Below are 19,083 nucleotides of genomic sequence, written 5' to 3'. Positions count from 1 at the left end.
GTTCATGACTTCTGTCAGTGTGATGTCACAATGGTCATGATGTCACAGCGGATTTCTGGTATCTCATGTCATACATGAAATATGAGGTTGGAAACAAATTATGAGGGCAAAAAGCTCTAAGATATCACAAAGTCAGCATGTCACAGAAGTTATGAGGATTGGAGAGGTTTGTGATGTCACACGGTATTAGTTATATCACAGTGGCACTGTGATGTCACAACGGGATTATGATGTCAAAAAGGTTATGTAGGCACAAAAATGTGTTTCTGATAACTCTCATGCCACATTTGAAATACAATGAAATCACCTAATAGGCATTCACAATGTGTCTATGAAGTCACAATGACAATTGTTGTCATAATGTGATTATGTCATTGAGTTTGGTGATGTCACAATGAGCTGATGCTCTCATAATGAAAATGGGATGTCAAAGTGTTGAGGATTGTCATTAGTTAACAACAAGGATATGGGTACACAAAGGGACTGAAATGTTGAAAAGGGCATGTGATTTTTCAAAGGAGCTAAAGGTCATAATAGATTTGAGATGTCACAATGGGATCATGATGTCACAATGACAATGTTCTTACAATGGGTTTGTGATGTCGTGCTAATGATGATGTCAAAATGTGTTTGTGATGTCACAACGAGTTTGTAATATCACAATCAAATTTCCAATTTCAGTTGCTACTAGTTCACAAGGAGGATACTGTGATCAGCAGGGCCCCTATAATCTATAGGGTCTGATAATCAGCGTGGCCCATCTCCTGGCCAGCTGGAGAGGACAGGGCATTCTGTGGGAGGGGCTGGTACATTAATCACCTAGAGTTGAGCTGTTAAGAAGTGACTGGGCTGTGGGGAGTTTGGGATGTGACAGTAGAAAACTGTTCGCAATTGGAGTGGAGAAGGGGTACAAACTTTATATATGCTGCTTGTTCAGAGCAATGGAAGGGGAGATAAAAATTGAAAAGTCCTGGAAGGAAGGAAGTGGTAAGATAGCAGAAGAGGAAAGACCTGGGTGGAGAGGAAGTTGAGGGAGAGCAGGAGGTGAAAGATGGCACCTGACGACCCAGACAAAGCAGTTCAGGTCTGTGGAGAGTAGAGAGGCCTGAAGAGGAGAAGGAACTGGTAGAAGGGAAAAAGGGGAAGACTTCCAAGGTCTGTACCAAAGGAGAGACAAAAGGAAGGGGAAAAAAGACTTGCCCTTTGATGTTTGGGGCTTTGGATATAATAATTTTGGGGGTTGGTGGTTTGGAGAACATTTATTATATTAAATGTGTCTCGATGGATTATCTTGTGCAATAGAATAGAATTTTTGGAGACCTCATGGAAATTAATCCATTTGGATGGCATCAGGCCTTGGCCCGAGGGGAAAATCCCCATAGGTGAGAGTGTCAGCCTTCAGGGCCTCGAATGTTTGTCTCCAGAGGACCAACATGGACAAAAGTCATATAGGTACCTCTAGGGGTGCGTCTGTGCAAGCTTGCCAGCCTGTTTTTGGGTCCCCCTCTAGAGGTCATTTGTGGCTTTCTTGGGAAGCCAGCTGGGAACTCCTTGAGAGGTCATGTGGGGCTTCCTTGGGAAGCCATCTGGAACTTCATCAAGAGTGCATCTGCAAATTCCTTGAGAAGCTATCTGATACCTAACCTAGAGGTCATCTTTGGTCTTCTCCAGTAACCATCTTGGACTTTCTCCAGAGGTCATCTGGGGCTTCCTCAGGAGTCCAGCTGAGTATTGGGGATTCCTTAAGAGGCAAGTTAGGATGACCTCCTGATGTCATGGGGAGCTTCTTTGGGAGGTCATCTCGGATTACCTTGATGAAAAATCTGTCTTCAGACACCATCTGGGACTTCCTTAAGAAGCTATATAGAACCTTCTCTGGAGGTCATCTGTTGCTTTCTCAAGAGGGTTATCTGGAACCTCCTCTGGAGTTCATATGTGCAGCCTCCTTGAGTGGCCATCTGGGAGCTACTCAAGAGGTAACCTCAGCCTCATTGAGAGGACTTCTGGGACCTCCTTTGAGGTCAACTGACACTTCCTTGGGAAGCCGTTTGGAACCTCCATGAGGGGTCATCTAGGGCCTCCTAGGGAGGTTATATGTGACATCCTCCAGAGGTCATCTGCAGCATCCTCAAGAGGCAATCTGGGATGTTCTCTCTGTCATCTTGGATCTCTGTAGAGGTCAAAATTTAGTGGTGTGCGACATGTGGGTTAAGTGTCTGTGGCTATTCGTCTGTGTGTGTATGCTGATAATGCTATCTGTGTCCTGTATATACCTCTGTTTACTCCTTTTCTCAGGATGGGAGAACAGGCCTAATGTTGTCATATCCAAAAAATATTCTCCCCAAGGGTTACAGAATTCTTCAGAGGAAGATGCAATGTTGTACTCTGTCTCCTATTCTTTGCCATCAGCAACTCTAATCTAAAGTCCTCCCATACCAAAACATTTACTTTTACCAGCCTGAGGTGGTACAACTTGGTATGTTACCCTTATTACCCTTGAGACAGGAACATGGAGGAGATGGTGGACAAGCTCCCTTTCTAATACATTTTCCCTTTACAACTAGTGACCTGTATAACTGGAAATAACAAAATCCATCCTTTTCAGAAAAAATAAAACCAGGGGCTCATTACCTCATTAGCGACAGTAATTTTCACACACAACACATCTGGGATGAGTGTCAGCAAATTTTACAGATGTGTTTCATCTGGTAGAAAAGGGAGTGAATCCTGCTCAGTGACTTAAAGGTGGTCCTTAGACCACAGAGTAACCCTACTATTGAACCAGACTATTTGGCGTTTTCTTTTTTGTAGTTAGTTGGAGATAAGAGCCTTAAAGTCTTTCCTGCCCTGGTCTTAAGCCTCTATCCTTCTAATTCGGCCTCCTAAGTAGCTAGTATGACAAGCGTGATGCTCCAGCATTCAGCTCAAACCAAGGTTTCTTCATGTGCTGTGGAACCAGCACTGGAACCTTTCATCGTTTATGACTTCCCCACACACTGGTCCCTTGCACACTATAATGCATTGTTGGATAAATAAATGAGCATCTGCCTATTACAATACTACAGAAAAGTCCCATCACATACAGGTAAGCATCCTGGGGGGGGGGGGGTCAAACCCTGATGTGGCTCTCCCAGTTCTCCTTCTTCCCTCTTCCCGCCCTCCTGGTACCAACACACTTACCTGTTTTGGCTCCAAGGATGTAAGCCACTATGTACTCGCTGGATTGTGGGGCCTCTGGGATGCTTATCTTCTGAAAGATCTCTGGCCAACGGCTGACCAGCTCTGTTGCAATCATTTCCCTACTCAAGTGTGAACAAGGTTGCTGTGAGCTGAAGGCCTGTCTCAAGGGGCCTCCTCTCCTCCCCCCGTGGACAGCCAAGATGTTCTACCACATCCAGCCCCCAAGTTTCATGTTGCAGAGAAAGGATCCTCGAGGTGTCCCGGGTTTCTGAATCTCCCAGAGTCCAGTGCAGGTGCTGGGAATCATCTCTGTTCACAGCTGGCAGGCTAGGGATGGTGAGGTCACAATCTCTGCTCCCCACGACATCCTCGACTGTGGTGGTCACCTTAGAGAGAGCCAGAGGAGAATCAATAGCTGCCGCATTAAGGCAGTCAAGGCACGATGTTCATAGCAGGAGACCATATGGCTGGGGAACTCTGCCTGTGCTGCTTTGAACATCATTGTTTGGTGGTTGAAGTGGTCTAATTTGACCCATAATCCCAGGTGTTAGTGGAAATTGCCAGCTACAAGAAAAAACCCTGGAAAAGGTGGCATTTCAGTTTTCCCAATCAAACTTAAAGGGTTCCAAAGTCAGCAGTCCCCTTTTCCTTCCAGACAGCCTACAGCAAGTTACAGAAACTGGCATTCAGAGAGTCTTAGCTAACTGCCATGGCCTGATACCGAGCAGGCTCCAGGAAGGGAAACACACTTGTCTACCGCTGCCCAGCTGGAAACGGCCTAGGAGGGACGCAGATTGGAGTCTGCAGGACTCCAGGGAGGACTGCCCACCGGTGCACTCCCCTGGGAGGGAACACGCCACTAGTGGGGGCCTGGAGAACCCTCCCAGATGCTCATGGACACTGTCAATGCCCTGGGTAAGGTTGCCCCCTCATTCTCGGTCGTGGTGAACCATTTACTATGTAACAAGTTCACCACTCCCCAGACCCTCCAGCTTCACAGTCCCTGCCCTACTCCCCCACATTTCATTCCCTAATTACGTTTTGTAGACACATTCCCAAAAATACTTGAATTAGCTCCAACTATACACAAGAGAGCAGATTGTCTGGCTGGAAGAGTGCGGCTGTGGTCACACTCGTCTCACAAGCCTTCAGGCTGAAGACAGAAGCACTGGTGTCCACTCTGGTCTGCGGTTCACATAGGCCTCCTAGGGGAGACTCATGCAGGCCCAGCAGCTACTGTGGGATATAGGACAGAGGGAAGAGATAGGTGGAAAGGTACATCTACTGAAACCTTCCCCCAAAGGAGCCATGAAATGGTGAAGGAGAAAACAAAAATTATAGCTAGACTCGTACTTGGCATTGATGAAAAAAGAACAACAAACACACACACACACACACACACACACACACAAATAAAATGCTTTTGCTCTTTTTAGACATGTTGACTTAAATATATTTTCATTTTTCTCATCTCCCTGCTCTCCCAACATACACACACATCCAGACTGTGACAGAAGACTAATCCATGCAGTACCTGCAATTTTCCAACTGATCACTCACCTGAGCACAGTCAACTTCTATAAGGGAAAGATGATCTCTCTCACTCTCTCTCTCTCTCTCTCTCTCATACACACACACACAGACACAGACACACACACACACACACACACACACACACACACACACACACACACAGACTCAGAGCAGTGCCTCTCCTGAGATTGTTGATTCCTCCTCTGGGACAAGGTGAAAGCTGAAGCATGGGGGTTCCCTTGTCAGAACCAGGGGCTTGACCCAAGGAAGCACCACTGTAATAATGCTGAACCACCCTGCCTCTCCCTTTCTCCAGGGCCAGACCCTTTCCCTTGGGAACAACCAGCCTTGACTCCCCATTCACCAAAACCCCAGGTCAGGATAACGGGTGAAGTTGTCCCGAGATAGGTGGCTCCTCAGTGTCAGGACTGAAAACAAGCAGGGGGTCATAGTGCCTGAGAGGTGTGTCTGACCTGGGGTGGGGGCAGTGTTGGGGAAATGGATGGGATCCTATGGGCTACATACATGGATGGACTCCTTACTTCCAGCCTAGATGAGTCTGGGTGACTTGGTGGATTCTTGGGGAGGACTAGGAGACCAGATGGACCTGGAGCACCAGCAGATGCTGGCAGAGCTGGGAAATGTGATCACCCTGTGAGGACTGTTGACAGCTGGGATGGGGGGGGGGGGACAGGCCAAGTGTATGTGTGTCAGAAGGGGTATGTTCCTCCCAGGTATTCACCTTCTATCTGACCCCCAGTGCCCTCACCTTCCTAGTGGGCTCTTCTGGGACCATCCTCAGGTAAATAGATGACCGAGCACAAAAGACAAGGGCTCACACAGGAAGGAGGGCCTATCTTCTGCATCCAACACCCACCACCCCCAGCAAAAAGGAAAAGACCCAAGAAGGCAGGTGAGGTGCTGCTCCCCACTTCTGACTAAAGCCACCAGGTTCCACCAGGGAGAAGAAGGGTGCAGATGCATACCTCCCACTGCTCCAGGTCAGGGGCTCTGTGGCGCACCCTTCTCATTCTTTCCTGTATCTTCCCATTTCCTGGGACGCTGGCCACTAGGGATGGGGGTGGGATCCCCGGGTCAACACCCACCCCTACCCTACACCCTTGGGGCACATTTGTGGCAGGGCCATGGCGGGCTGTGGGGCATGGCTCAGGCGAGGGAAGGATGGGAGAGGTGAGGCAGGAGGCATGAGTCCACGTAAGCAGGGGAAGAAAGGGGACAGGAGGGTTCACAGGTTGTGGGCCCTTGGCAGCCACTCACCTGTGCTGCTGGGAGAAGCTGTAGGCAGTGGCTCTGTGTGCATGCGGGGCCTGGAGTCCAAGGACTGAGGGCTGGGACCGGGTTGGGGCCGAAAACCTGCTAGGGGTATGCCATCTCTGATGGGCGACTGTGAGATACAACGCGGGTCCAAGCTGAAAGTGCTGTTTGAAACACCATGCTGCTGGGAGGGGCAGGTGTTTCTGTGGAAACATTAAGGGGTTGCATGAGGCCTCTGCTCCTCCTCCTCTTCCAATGCGGCCCTTGCCTCAGCTACCACCATCGCCTCCATGCTCCCTACGCAGGGACCTCAGACTCAGAGCCGCCATGGCCACTGCGTCCCCTTGTGGCTCCGTGGCTCCCCTTGTGGCAGTGTGCCTGCTGCGCCCTTTCCATGTGCTCTGTGCTCCCCATCAGGACCTGTGCAATGTTCCGGGAGGCCACCAGATGATGAAACTGCTTGCACTTGTGTGTGTGCTTGCTCTTTTCTCTGCTCTCTCTCTCTGCCCCCACTCCTCTCCTGGGCCACCTCGTGCCTGCTCCCTCCCCCAGTACCTGCCCCCATGCCCATGGCCACTGATGCCATCTCAGTGAGCCCTAGGCTCTCCCCCCTCCTTCCCTTGGCCATGTCTCCTTTTCTGCTAGGCTCCTCCCCCCACCGTTGGCTGCAAGTCCAGCCCTGATTGGGCCATAAGGCTGCCAGGCCATGGCAATTGCAGCCTCACCTCAGTTCAGCACTCTCCCCCAACCATCATCCCTTCCCAGGGGATTGATTTTCCCCTAGTCCCACTGCTGGAGGAGACTCTCCTCCATCTCCCTCCAGTCCACACACCAAGCAGGTACAGTGACCTTCATGTGTGTGTGTGTGTGTGTGTGTGTGTGTATGTGTGTGTGTGTGTGTGATTGTTGGGGATAACAACCTCTCAAGGACTCAGAATATAGCACCCTTTGAGATGACTCAGCACACTTCAAAAAAGAGCATAAAGCACCCTGTGTAAAGGATTCAGCACACAGCTCCCTTTGAAGAACTCAGCATATAGTACCTTGTGTAGAGTACTCAGCACACAGCACCCTTTGAAGGAAGGCATCCATAGCCCGCAATATAAAGGACTCAGCACATGGCATGCTTTGAAAAACTCAGCATGTAGCACTCTTTCCCAGGGACTCAGTACATAGCACCCTGTATTAAGAGCACCCACAGCCCCCATTGAAGGGCTGAGTATGTAGCACCCTGTGTAAAACAGTGCACAGCACCCTTTGAAAGACTCAGCACATAGCACAATTTTGAAGGACTCAACACATACCACTCTGTGGAAGGACTCAGCACATACCACACTGTCAAAGGATTCACCACACAGCACCATTTGAAGGACAGTACAGAGCACCCTGTGTAAAAGAGTCAGCACACAGTACTTGAAAAATTCACCTCATCCCTCTCTTCTCAAGGGCTCAGCACATAGCAGCAGCCTTTGTGATGAATTAGCACACTGCAACTTTTGAAGGACTCAGCATACAGTACATTATTTAATGGACTCAGCATACAGTATGTTATGTAATGGACTCAGCACATAGCACCTTTTGGGATGACTCAGCAAACAGTACTTTTTGAGGACTCCGCACAAAACACCAATGAGGAAAAGCCCCAGCAAACAGTACCCTGTGAACAACTCAGCACATAGCTGTATGTCACAGGTTCAGCTGTCATTAAAATTAGGGTGCTTTCTTCAGTATCACCATTCTTCAGAAACACTTCACAAATCCTACTATTTTACTTTAGCCAACCAGTGTTTTATGGGGGAGAGTCAACTGGGAGTCTTGAACTGATAGCTTGGGGTCTCTTTTCCTGAGTTCTTTGGTTCAATGCTAGAGCTCTACCATTTGGAGCCATAGCTCCAATTTTGTTTTTTTGGGTTGTTCTTTGACAGGTCTTATGGTGATCAGGAATGGAAGGCCAAGTTGGGGTGTCTGTGGGCAAAGGCTCTTAGCTTGGCCTGGAAATGACCTCTCCTTTCCTTGTGCCCCTGGGTGCTGGGCCTCCTGGAGCTCTCTTGGCCTAGGAGGAACAGACCTGCCCTGACACCAGCATTCAGGGTGAACAAAAATCAGCTTGGCCCTGGTCACTTCCCAAAATTGAACTCTAGAGGACAATGGCATGGGGCTGCATATCCCGCATCTGGCCACCAGGGAGGAGGGGTCGCCCACCATAGGGATTGTACCTGCTAGTTGTGTTTACTCTTGCTTCCCTGGGGCCCCCATTATGCTTTGAAGCCACCTTGGACAGGAAAGTCCTTGAGACTCTTAGTTACATTAACCATCAAAAGGCAAGTTGGGCTGTGGCTCAGGTCGCAGAACATTAGCCTTGAGAAAGACAACTCAGGGATAGAGCCTAGGCCCTGAGTTCACACACACACACACACACACACACACACACACACACACACACACACACACACACACCACATGCATGCAAAATCAGACAATTCTACTCTATATTCTTTGGGTATTCTCTACCTTTTCCTTACTAAGTCTGATGGCTGTTGACCTAGGTGTTCGATGCATACACCACCAACTGACATCTTTAATTTTGGGGAACAGAATGTCTAGAAGGTCAGCCTTCCCACATCCCAGCTCCTTGATTGGGTCGTGGTGTATCCAGGCCCTTTGGGGCTCCTTTTACAGACTCTCCAAGATGCCTTCAAAAGGCCTCACATGCTGGGCTCTTGTGGCTCATACCTGCCATCCTAGATACTCAGGAAGCTAAGATCTGCAGGATCATGGTGCCAAGCCAGCCTGGGCATGAAAGTGTGTGAGACTCTTATCCTCGATGAATCATTATAAAAGAAGAAGTGTCCCTGGGAATCAAGTGGTAGATTGCCAGCCTTGAGAAAATGAGCTCAGGGACAGTGCTCATGGACAACAACAACAAGAAGAGGCATTGCATGTTGACTTTGGGATTGGTATGGGCCAAATATAATTGGAATTTTCAAGTGCTCCAAGACAAAGCAGTACCTCCTTTAGTCCCGTGCTCCTCCATCTTGTCTCACACCCTGGCTGTGGCCATGCTTTGGGTCAGCATGGCTCTGGCTTGATGGGAGGGCTCCAAGGAAGAAGATCCCAGAGCAATCACCCTGCCTCCTTCCACCCTTCTTACCCTGCTGCTTCTGCTCTTTGCCATAGACCTTCTTCCTGGAATCCATCCATGAGGTCATCACTGCCAACATTGTGGTGAGTGGTGGGTCCAGCCTAACTCGGGGCAGTCAGAGATGGAAGTCATTCTGGGATTAGGAGCTTCTACCCTGTGTGTGGGCTGAAGTCAGGGCTGACCTTTATTTCATCCCGAGCCTTGAAGTGGTCAAGAGATAGTGTAGACTCCACATTGAGTCAGGTAAGATCGGAATCTAGAGGACCACTTGTGTGAAGTAGGCTGTGGGGCTCACAGGGTCACTATTCTTGGTACTCCTCTCCCGGGACTCACCTCTCCCTCTCTCATCCCTAAATGTTAGAATAGAAAGTTCAAATAAGTGGATCAAAAGAGGGGGCAGAGGAGTATTTCTGTGTGAACCAAAATTGTGCTTCATATTCATCCTAGCCCTTACTTCCTATTTATCTGAGGAATGGCCATATGGGTTTGGGAGAGGGGGGGAGGAATCATCCTAGCTGAGAATGTGGCTCAGTGGTAGATGGTAGCCTAGCATGACTGACACCCTGAGTTCAATTCCATACAGAAAAAGCTGGAAGGGGAGGTGGGGCTCAACTGGTAGAGTGCCAGCCTTGACCAAAAGAGCTCAGGGACAGTGGCCAGGCCCTGAGTTCAACGCCCAGGACTGGAAGAATGAATCTTTGTTGGACGTTTTTCTTCCCTTTGAAAACAATTTATTGTTTGTGATAAGCATAACATGGGTCTCTTCCCTGGCCACTAATGGGCCATTAGATGTCCCTTGAATATGGGCCACATCCCAGCAGCCTCTGCCCTACCTGACCCACAGTTTATCCATCTCATCTAGTGGCAGATGGAGGCCTGAGAGAAGGCCACCTGGCCACCTACTTCTGGTGGCTGACAAGGCTTTTGAAAGTCAGTATGTTATATAGAGAGTCATCATCCAGATCGGTCTACAGAAGAAAGGGAGGGAGCACTCCTTGCCCAAGCCCATGAGCTGCAGGCCACTCTGGATGTGGAGAATCTGCTGCAGGACGTGCTCCATGGGGGAGTTATCTACGGGTTCGGGAACTCTGACCTCTTCTCTGGCAGTTTTCAAGGTGTCTTGAAGTTGCAATTCTTCAAAACCTTTCTGCTCCTCTCTCATTTCGCCAACCCCAGAGCCTGAGGCATTTGAAGCAGTGGTGGTGGCAGGGGACTGGAGCTTGCTGTCTGTGCCTTCCCCTGTGAGGAGCAACAGCAGCTCCTGAAGCTCTCTCTTCTCCATCTTCTCCTGGGAGAGCCAGCACACGTGCTCGGCTTTCTCCCAACACAGTTCATCCAGGATGAGTGTCTGCTCTTTACACTCCATGAGGGACTCCTCAACAGTGTGGATATGTGCCAACAGCTTGCTGCATCGATGGTGGAGCTTATCTGCTGGACTATGGAAGTCCACCTCATCATGCAGGTCACGGACAAAGCAGGTTTTCTTCTTGGATGCCCACGTGTCCCACTTCCTATTCCTACGCCTGCTGTGGTGGCAGCTCACGGAGCAGGGGCCCTTTGGCTCCAGCTCTGTTTGGCACTGTGCTGCCGGGTGGGCCCAGCACCTGCAGCAGGGCCACTCGCTCCTGCAGCAGGAGTTTCCCCCCTGTGGATCTTAGCCTCCGAGAGTACTTGCAGAGACACATCCCTCTCGGTGTGGGGGATGTCTCCAGCCTCTGCTTGGTCACGTCTGGGGGAGATACCTCCTCACCTTTTGCTTCTCCAGGGTTTATGTCTTTCCCTTCCCCAGGGAAAGCCCGGAAGCTCAGTTGGGCCTGCAGGCACTCCTCCTGTGCTCTGGTGGCTTCCAGGCACTTGAGAGTGCCCTGCCACTTTGGGGCACCACATGGTCCCCCCAGTTGGTTGGGCCTTGCACTTGCTTCAGCTGCTCCAGCAGCTGGGTCTGCATCTACAGGTGCTGCTGCAGGGCCTCCTTCTCAGAGTTCAGCCACTCATTGGAGGCAATGTGCTGCTGACAGGTGACTCTGAGCTCCTGCAACTAGGCCAGGGACTGCTCCTGCTGCTTCTGCAGCTCCCAAGCCACCTTGGCTCTTTCTCTTTCTCGGACACTTCTTTCCATTCCTCTATCTTCTCCTCTAAGTGATCTAGCTGTTCCCATAGATGTTTCTTCACCTGCTGCTCTGAGTCCAGGATGATGGTGAGCTCCTCCTTCTAACCGCTCATCCTGTGGAGAGCATCACACAGCAGGGCCAGCTATTCCTCTGGCTATTGGTCACACACACATGCGCATCATGGGGGTGTCAGGGATCTACTGCTGAACCTTGGCCTTCTCCTCCATTCTCCATAGTTGCTCCTACTGCTCCGCGTTCTAGAGACAGAGCCTCTGGTTTTCCTTGACCTGGATGTGACCTTGCTCCTCCAGGTTTTTCAACTCCATCTGCGTGTGGAGGCCTGGGCCTGCAACTGCTGCTCAGCCTGAGATGGCTCTATCAGCTTCCTTGTCAGTTCCCCCAGCTCATTCTCTAGGTCTAGCACCTGCCTCTCCCTTTCCTCCTTCTCCTCTGTCAGTTGGTTCATCTGGTCAGTCAGCCACTGAGCCTCCTCCTTCCATGAGGACCTGTCAATGCACAGGTCCTCTGTGAAGGTGTCTCTCTCCAGATTTTCTGAGGTCACCATACAGCTCAGGTTGTCCAGTAGCCTCTTCAGTACCTCCCGCCCCACCAGCACTTGTTTGAACTTGCAGATTCTGTTCGTCCTGTTACTCTTCTGTGTCCAGAGTGCTTCCAGCTTCTCCTGCAACACTATGTTCACTTGCTGCAGGTCATTGAAGCTTCTTTTCCTCGAGCTGAAATGTCACATCATGCAGCTGTGCAAAGAACATTTCAATCTCCTTCTGTGCAGCAGTGATGGCAGAAGCGGCCATCTCCACCTCTGACATGTGCCACTCTGCGGCCTGCAGGTGGCAGGTGAGAGCTTCTTGCTCCATTTCTCTGTCATTGGCCACCTGCTTCACTTAGGCTGTTGCAGATTGTAAATCACTTTCTGCAGAAACCCACCTCTGTATGTGTGGCTTGTGGAACTCTAGCTCTGTTTTTGGTTCTTTGTGCACCTCAGCTATCTTGTCCCTCTCTTTCTCCAGTCGATCCTGCAGGTCTGTATTTTCCTGCTTCAGTGGTTGGATCTTGGCACAGAGTGCCTGGTTTTCCTCTTTTGCTGCAGTCCAGGGTGGGCACCATGTGTTGCTAGCACCTCTCTAGATGCTTGGTGGTACTGCGACCCTTGATATTCTTGACCCTGTTGGCTGTGACTGTGTCCAAAGGCAGGGGAGGCCCCCAGTCAGTATCACCTTTGGCTGGACCCTCTGTTGAATCACCCTCCCCAGTTGTATTTGTCTTGGGGATACCTCCCTTTTTCATGTTCTGTGTTTTCTTGAATATTGCAGGTCTAATGGAAGGATTCTTCTGCCAGTGTTCTGGCAGTAGTTTCTTGCCCGCAGCTCTCTCATGGAGTCTTGTTGTTTCAGACATCTGAGCACTGGAATGGGAAAGATGGGCTGGCGACACTCCCAGGCTCTGGGAAATCATCTATTCTCCCACTCACTGACAAGGACGTCAATTTCCTACTCTACTCCAAAGTTGCCTCAAGTCTCTAGCTCACCACTCAGCCACCTCTACCTTCCTCAACTGCTGGTGGTTGTGTCAACCAACAGAGGGAATCTTGATGCTTGGCAGCATGGAATGTGGGGTGGCCACCATTCTTGTATCCCATTGGTCAGAAAGAACAATGAAAGAATGGGGTGTGGCTGGAATCCTGAGATGCAGGCAGCATGGTCAGAGTCAAGATGACAGAGGCTCCCCCAGCTCCTTTCCCAGGGAACTCTCTCCAATGCAGTTGGGGACAAGAGGATGGCTTGCTTTACTGGATGGCTTCACAGATTGTTGTGTATGTCTGTTTGTTGCCCATCCTGGACCTTGAACTAAGGATCTAGGCACAGTCTGTGAGCTGCTTTTGCTCAAGGCTAGCCCTCTACCACAAGAGCTACAGTGCTCTGTCTTTGTTGGCACTGAAGTTGGACAGGGGTCTCAAGGACTTTCCTGCCTAGGGTGAATTTGACCATGATCCTCCCATCACAGCCTTGAAAGTATCAAGGAGGATTGCTGAGAGCCATTGGTACCTGCCTAATCATTAATCTTGCTGTTCTTGGACATACAAGTGAGTTCCCTATCCACAGGTTAAAATGGTGGGAGCTGGAGCCCACAGTTCAAATCCTGCTCCTGCTACCTCCAAATGGCAGGAGATCCTTAGAAACTCATTACTATCTATATGAATACCAATGGAATGTGATGTATGTTATGACTGAATGGACAGTTTTTGAATGATTCTAGGATAAAATTATATACAATTATAGTAAAGGACATTGATCGATTTAAATCAATACTTTATGTAGCATTTAAACAATCACATTCATTAAATGTAGGCAGAATGAAATACCTAAGAACTGGGCATAACATAGTATAAAGTTGCCATTTTTTCTGCCAGGACTGGGATTGGAACTCTTGGTCTGGGTAACTCTGTTGCACAGTGTGGAAAGAGGAAGCTGGTCTCCTTAAAGTCAAGAAATTCATGTGTGCTCCTTAGGTCTGAAATCGATCCCAAGCACTGGAAAACATCCTATTCATGTACATTTTAAATATATGATTTATATTTGTATAAATATGTTGACTCCATATTGCGTTCAGTGTAGATATTCATTTTATTTTTTGTTTCATTCATGTAGTGACTTTATTTTATTGACTATTATGGCACATAGAACATAGATTACACGATTCAATAGGACATAGGTCTGCATCTGTATTCCACTTATACCTGACACCCAGGATTTTCACAGAAAAAGAAACATGTGTCACCATCAGTTTCTTACTCCACGTTCATTATTTGGGAGTGCTGGCATTTAACCTCACGGCCTACAGGGCCAAATTCATGAATGGATGAGGGTCAGCATGCCATCCTGGGGCAAATTGAGCTGATAGGCAATTCCCAGGACCTTAGATCGAACCCCAGGGATTGAGAAAATAAGAACAGATTGACACACAGATAGTAGTACCCTAATAAATATATGTGTTTATAGAGAGCCAGAGATGTCTATGCATTATTCAGTTATATAGACTACATGTCTACAATTCTTGGGTATTTATTATGCCTCCATGTAAATAATGTTATTATTTTCATCCTTAATAAACTATTAAGTAAATCAGTGTCCTGAAATTATTGCATCCTTCTGAAAAATAGTATTCTTTTAATGCTTCATAAGATATTAAATAAAATCACTCAGCCGAATGAAATCATGAAGTCTAATTTTATATGAGTATCACTCATGAGCAACTCATTCAGCCATGACATTGATAACATTCCATCGTTATTCCTGTGGATGAGAATGAGTCTCTTAGGATCTCCCACCATCTGGAAGTGGCATAACTGGGATTCGAACTGTAGGCCTATGTTGCCGTGCAGGACTATGGCTTCTCCAATAGCCAGCAATTTAAAAAATAATTATTTAGATCCCTGGTTTGCAATTCATGCAATTTTTTTTGCCAGGCTTGGGATTTGAACTCAAGATCTGGGTAAATATGCAGCGCTGTGAGGGAAGGGAGTCTGATCATGCTTGAAGACAAGAAACTCAGGCCTGTTCCCTAGGCCTGAATTCAAACCTCCGGCCTGGAAAGCATACCCCGTATATCCATTTTAAAGATAGCATTTATACTTCCATACATTTATTCATTTATTTACCATTATTTTATTGACTCTGATGACACCTCTACATTTATAATATTGTTTACATCCTATCACATAGCATCCAGATTTGTAGATATGTTCTCCATCCTGCCTGACACCAAGGACTCTCCCAGAAAAGGAAAACATGTGTCACACTCGGCTTCTTACTCCAAGATTAAATTTTTGGCTGGGATCTGAACTAAGGGCCTAGCAGGCCCAATTCACGAATGGATGATTGTGAGCATTGCAGCCTCTAGACAAGGAAGCTGTCAGGTGGCTCCCAGATGCTGATATCCAGCCCCAGGTTTGGCCAAAACAGTGATACATGGATAGGCAGACGGTGCTATGCAAATAAATATATACTGGTAAAGAATGCCAGAGCCGTTTAGCTTTGATTGAATGATACCTACTATGTTCCTACCAACTCTTAGTCATTTATTATACTGTCATTAAAGGAATATTATTCTTTTCATGTTTAATAAACTATTAATTAGGATCAATCAGGTTCCTAGGATTATTGCATCCAATTTTAGACTAGACTGAAGCATGAACTACTCTTTCAATTGGTTTTCCTATGCATAGGAACGTGTCTCTTCTGATCTGCCATTGGTAGGTGTCAGGACTGGGATTTGAACCCAGGATCTATATTGACAAGTTGGCTTATGGCCTCACTGATAGCCCGCCAGGCTTCAGCAATGGCAGGGCAGGGCAGGTCCACTTTGCAACTGTGTCATTCAGACCCAGGATGGTCACCGTGCAAAGAAAAAAAAGTAAAACACCCAGCCCTCTTCAGCTCGCCACGTTTTGTTCTATCCTACATTTTTTTTCTTCCTGCAAGCCATCTGGGCCTAGGATCCCAGGATCGGCTATGGGTCCAGAGGCTGGACCCCAGCCTAGGGCTATTGAAACTGAAGCAGAGTTGCAAAGACCTGAGTTCAAGTCTTGTGTTATCAAAATAAAGAATAAATAAAAAAATTTAACTAAATTATAAAAAGAAATAAAGCTCCCTGGTTTGGAATGTCTGCCAGTTTTCTTTCCTAGACTTGGATTTGAACTCAAGGTCTTGGTAAATCTGTAGCAATGTTTGGGAAAGTGCAGAGTTGCCACTTCTTGAGATCAAACCCCATGCAAAGCAAAAAATAAAAAAGTAAGTGACTGAGCTCAAAAGGGGGAGTAGTTGTGGAGATGGGAAGGAAGGCATGGTAGGGGGAAAACAAAGAAGAAGGCAACAATGTTCAATAGGAAGTGTACTCATTACCTTGATCATTTAACTGTAAGTTCTCTGTACAACATTTTTACAATACAAATTGAAAAAAAAAAGTAGTGCTCAGAGAAGCATTTTGGGGGTAAGGGAAAGATGTCTGAATAGATGTACAAAATTCTACACTGCTTTTTTTTAATGTTCAGTATGGAACTGAATAAACACAACTTCTTCCGTTAAAAAAAATTAAGTCGAGAGTTCCGGGAAGATGGCGGAGGAGAAGCTGGAATCTGAACAAGCTCTTGCATAGAAAACAGTTTCAGAGTTCCAGTGAACAGTCCCAAGCCAGAGAATCACACCAAGTGTGCCATCACAGGACAGAGAGTTAGTCAAGAGAGGGGAAGCCAAGCAGACACATCTGAGCAGCTGCCGCTGCAGCGGCAGAGTCGCAGCGGCGACCACCGCCGCGGAGGCATACCTGAGACGCAGTCCGGGACGAAGGAGCCAGACGCAGAAGACGAGCAGATTCTACTCAACACCAGCAAGAACCGACAAGGAACGGACAACTTCATCCTGCACTTTGCAGACCAGAGACGACCCGGGATCCAAGACTCCGCGTGAGTAGAAGCCCGGCTTCCTCACTCCTTCTCTGGGAGCAGAGGAGGGAAGGCCACCCCTCCCCCCCCAGCACCGGTGATCTCCATCTTGGATACCGACAAAGCTCGGAGGAGCGGCTAGCTCCAGCTCAGGCCTTGGAATAAAACGAGTCATTTAGCAGGTCACAAGAACTTAACGGCGAAGTGACCTCACAGACTCAGTTCCATCCAGGGAAAAGTCACCCAGCTCAGGCGCCAGCCATTGGAGTGGCTCTCCTCACTGGGTAACCAGAGCCAGAGGCTGCCCCTCACTCTAGCAGCCACCACAATCAATTGAAAAACAGAAACCCTGAGAATGGCTCCAGGCTGGGTGCTGTGAGTTTTTTTTCACAAAATAGCCCCAGGGAAAAGCTACTGTTTGTTGAAAGGCCTCAACTCTACCCAGAACCTAGCCTCATCACTGCATCCCCCTCTTTGGTGATTCTCAAAGCAGATCACCCTCCCAGTAAAATAACCTGGGAGGGGGATCTCAAAATTTTGGGTAAAGCAGAGCATTTTTCTGCCTGTTCCAACAAACTGACTTAAGAAACCAATCAAGCCACAGGACCTCAAGCTGACCAGAGACTCCAACCAGACTCTGGTTACAGACAAAAGGGAGATACAGGACTCTTCCCACCCCTCCCCCCCCCCAAAAAAAATCAAAGAACTTTTTTTTTTCTTCTTCATCTTTTCTTCTTTTTTTCTTTTTCTTGTTTTGTGTTTTTTTCGTTTTTTGTTACCTTATATATATATATATATAAATTTTTTTTTGCTTTTCTAAAACTTTTATTAATCTTTAATTTTTGCCTCTTCTGAAAAAATAATTGTTTTCCATTAACTTTTTTTTTTTTTTTCTCCTCTTATAATTTTTATTTTAGGAATACGTGAATGTGTGTTTTCTTTTCTTTTCTTGTCTTCTTTCTCTTTTTCTTTCATTCTTAATTATCGTTTTGTTTTTTTTTCTAGCTCTACTGAACTTCTGATCTTTTCTTCTCACTTTCCTATCCTTTCCATCTTTTCCTCTTTGTTCATCTTTATGTGACTTAACTCTTGTCCTGCACATCCTCAGATAAACCCGTAGTTAACCAGTAGACCCTATCCCCCATTGTGTACACACTTAATCCACAAACTTATTACTCAATTCAAAACCTCTGAGACTTAAATTCATTAATAGCAGTACTACCTCTTTATACCTATATAATATTTTAAGCATTTTTTTAAAGTTTTTCTCATCTCCTCTATGTCCCTCCCTTTCTCTCAACATATTCATATTCCTCTATAAATAGATGGTCTTTTAATCTCTAAAATAACATTAATTTTTACGTTTCTATTTTATTTTCTGGTCTCTTTTCATTCCCCTTTCCCTTTCTTCTTTTTCTCTCTCTCTCTACTTACATCCTACCCAACCTATTTCCTGCATTGTGATTAGGACATAGTTAACCCTCCCTGTGCCTCCCCACACCAATCTATTCCTATTTTTTACCCACATCTCCCCCTAACCCTAATAATTTCTGGTTTTCCAAATTCTTCTCTGCGGTTCGAAGTCCTTTAACATATAGTTGTTTGATGTCGAATAGATGTATCTGTTGAACTAGATTGTATCTGTAGACTATTGACTGTACAAATGCAAACTTTGGTTGATGGTTGCCTTAAGATAGTGTTCTAGCACAAAACTGGTGCTATCTTCATCTCAAATGGGCAGAGTAAGCCGGAAAAACACAAGAAAAATGGCAAATTCGGGTATCTCAATTCCCAATCCTGATAATCAGGGGTTAGAACAGATAATGAATAATCCAGAGGAGAGATCCCAAACAGCTCTGCAAACACTGCTGGCAAACATGAGAAATGAAAAGTTTGACAATGTACAAAGGACTCTGTATGAGCGTGATAGGGAGATAGAGGAGGCACCCCAGAAGTTTATACAGGAATATCATAAGCGTGAGGAAGCTACTCAAAAACTGATACAGGATTTGCGTGAACAACTTGAGAATACTCAAAGAGAAAGGGAGGAATGGCGTGAGCAGGCTGAGAACACTCAAAGAGATCTGCAGGAATCCCACGAACGGGAGGAAGCTAATCAAAGAGTAATACAGGAATTGAGAGACCAGGTAGAGAACACACAAAGATCACTAAAGGCATTCATGGAATCCATTAACAAAGAGCTGAAGGAAGTCAGGGAGACCACAAAGGGAATGCTGAATGGAACCCAACAGAAGGAATGGGAGCCCAAAGAAACCATAACCAATCAACTAAGTGATTTGAGGACAAACACTGAACACCAAATTAAGGAAGTAAAGAAATTCATACAAGACCTAAAACAGAGCTTCAACAAAGAACTTGAAGCC

The sequence above is a fragment of the Dipodomys spectabilis genome, unplaced genomic scaffold (genome assembly GCF_019054845.1).
Source record: "Dipodomys spectabilis isolate Male_0828 unplaced genomic scaffold, ASM1905484v1 ptg000583l, whole genome shotgun sequence".
Lineage (NCBI taxonomy): Eukaryota > Metazoa > Chordata > Mammalia > Rodentia > Heteromyidae > Dipodomys > Dipodomys spectabilis.
Note: the sequence above shows the minus strand (reverse complement) of the source record.